General features: G+C 36.1%; 1 pseudogene; it reads right to left on the bottom strand.

The window, feature by feature from the left end:
• Window positions 1-519: 519 nt before the first annotated feature.
• Window positions 520-1,511, bottom strand: LOC100429695 (antizyme inhibitor 1-like; annotated as a pseudogene).
• Between the last annotated feature and the right edge of the window lie 1,507 nt (window positions 1,512-3,018).

The raw sequence follows: 3,018 nt of genomic DNA, 5'->3' as shown, positions 1-3,018 counted from the left end.
AATGATACTTGCATATGCATATTTATAGCAGCACAATTTGCAGTTACAAAAATGTAGAACCAGCCCAAATGCCCATCAATCAATGAGTGGATAAAGAAACTGTGGTATATATATACGATGGAATACTACTCAGCCATAAAAAGGAAAGAGTTAATGGCATTTGCAGCAACCTGGTTGGGATTGGAGACTATTATTCTAAGTGAAATAACTCAGGAATGGAAAACCAAACATCATATGTTCTCATTCATAAGTGGGAGTTAAGCTATGAGGATGCAAAAGCATAAGAATAATACAATGGACTTTGGGGACTCAGAGGGAAAGGGTGAGAACAGGGTGAGGGATAAAAGACTACAAATTGGATAGAGTGTATACTGTGATGGGTACACCAAAATCTCACAAATCACCACTAAAGAAATTATGCATGTAACCAAATACCACCTGTTCTTCAAAAACCTATGGAAACATAAAATTTTTAAAAAGTGTACATATATGTGATTTTAAAAAAGCAATAATGACTGTTTACGCTTCAGTGGAAATGCTGTCTTCTTGGCTCAGCTGAATGCATGAAGGCACAAAGAAGAATTTCTTCGTCATTCTGTCTGAAGTAATTCCTGCATCTTGCATCTCATACCAATTAATAATTCCCATGAAGCCTCCACAAATATCTAACATGTTCATCATAAAACCAAAGTCTCTAACCATGCCAAACACACATCAAGCATCAGATAGAGCATGTGCATATACTTGAGATTCTTTGCAAGCACCTAAAACATGAAATTTTAACCCCAATCATTTGGATATCAAGTTTCTTAGCATATTCCAAAAAAATGCCTACAGTTATTCGGGGAAGTGCCAAACTTCATGCTACCCTCTTCACTACCAATATTATCTTTTGTTGCAAAATGTGGCAGGACCCTAAGAGAAGAGGAGATGATCAAGGCAGAGTTCATTTACATCATCATCTGCACACATGAAGCCTGAAGATTGTAAGAAGTATGTTGGTTATGTTGTTAGTGCTCACAAATCCAGTAATAGGTGAATCAAGTGAACTTAAGGAAAAACAGTCTTGGCATTTGGGTGATTACATACAGTTTTCTTCAATTCAATTTTATTGCTTCATGTCATAATATTTGCTCCAAATTCTGCTGCATACTTTATTTGAGACACTTGCTGGCAAGGACTTACATAAATGTTTTCTGCGGATACACATGACTCTTTTACTAAAGTCATTTCATTTTTATTGGAACAAGCAAATCCAGTGCCAAGAGCTGTTAAAATCTCAAGTACAGCTGGAGTAGAGTTGCACTTCACTGTGTAGAATGGCTTTATCTGAGCCACTACATTCTGCCATTGACTGTGTTTCTTCACAGTCTTTCCAAGATCTCCCACAAAAAGATTTTTGCCTTGTTCTAGAATGTTCAACAAACATAGTTATCAATAACATTTATAAGGTTTGTTCCTTCATCCAACAGACCAATGAAATAGTTTGCATCATCAATAAATCCTGTCATCTCAGCTGAATTTTCACAAAACTAAAAGTCATAAACCAGGAAAAGTAAGGAATGGGTCACCAGGCCTATGTCTTGGTTCTTAGAATATGCAACAAAATGGACAAGTTGAGAGATGGAATCCCCCATCATCAGCTGGGTTCCCAAGGTGGCTCAGTGTCTGAAGTTGAACTGCTGTCTACACAGCAATTCTCCTAGGCCCTCTGGGTAGGTGTACACTTGGACAGAAAGTTTGCCATGAGATAATGGCTCAAAGATTTGGGTAAAGCATATTCTCTTTTTTCATGATATTTTTAAGGAGAGATGTGGTTACCTTCAGCAGAAATATCCAAGGTGGCCTGGGCCACAGGCTGTGGGAACAACGTGGAGGTAAAAACATGCAACAGTGTGAGAATGGATGAGAAGAGGCAGAGATGGCAATGGCAGGAGGAAAAAAGGAAACACTGCTGCTGGCCAGAGAAGAGCCAGAGATTGTAGTTCTCATTGGTATTTTGATAGGGATTGAACTGAATATGTAGATTGCATTGGATAGTATAACAATATTAATTCTTTTGATCTATGAGCACGGAATATATTTTCATTTGTTATGTCCTCTTGAATTGTTTTCATTAGTGTTTTACAGGTTCCATTGTATAGATCTTTACTTCTTTGGTTAAATTTATTCTTAAGTGTTTTATTTATTTGGTAGCTATTGCAAATGGGATTGCTTTCTTGGTTTCTTTTTCAACTTGTTCACTGTTGGTATATATAAATGCTATTGTTTTATGTATGTTGATTTTCTATCCTGCAACTCTACTTAATTTGTTTATCAGTTCTAATAGTTTTTTTGGTGGAGTCTGTAGGTTTTTCCAAATGTAAGATCATGTCATCTGCAAACAAGGATAATTTAACTTGTTACTTTCCAATTTGAATGCTCTTCATTTTCTTCTCTTGCCTAATTGCTCTGACTAGGACTTCAAGTACTATGTTGAATAAAAGTGGTGAAAGTGGGCATCCTTGTCTTGTCCCAGATCTTAGAAGAAAGACTTTCAATTTTCCCTTATTAAGCATGATATTAGCTGTGGGCTTGCCATACATGGTCTTTATTTTTTTGAGGTATGTTCCTTTTATAGCCAGTTTGTTGAGGGTTTTTATCATGAAGAGATGGTGAATTTATCAAATGCTTTTTCAGCATCTATTGAAATATGTTATTTTGACCTTCATTCTGTTAATGTGATGTGTCACATCTATTGATTTGTATATATTGAACCATCCTTGCATACTGGGATGAATAATGGTGAATGATGTTTTTAATGTGTTGTTGAATTCAGTTTGCTGGTATTTTCTTGAGTATTTTTAGATCTATGTTCACCAGAGACACTAGCTTGTAGTTACCATTTTTTTGTTGTTGTGTCCTTGTCTGGTTTTGGTATCAGGGAAATACTGGCCTTGTAGAATGAGTTTAGTGGTATTCCTTCCTCTGCTAATTTTTGGAATCATTCAAATTGGGTCTGTATTAGTTTTTCTTTAA

This window comes from Macaca mulatta, chromosome 15 (genome assembly GCF_049350105.2).
Source record: "Macaca mulatta isolate MMU2019108-1 chromosome 15, T2T-MMU8v2.0, whole genome shotgun sequence".
NCBI classification, from domain to species: Eukaryota; Metazoa; Chordata; class Mammalia; order Primates; family Cercopithecidae; genus Macaca; species Macaca mulatta.
Note: the sequence above shows the minus strand (reverse complement) of the source record. Positions and strands in the feature narration are given on the sequence as shown.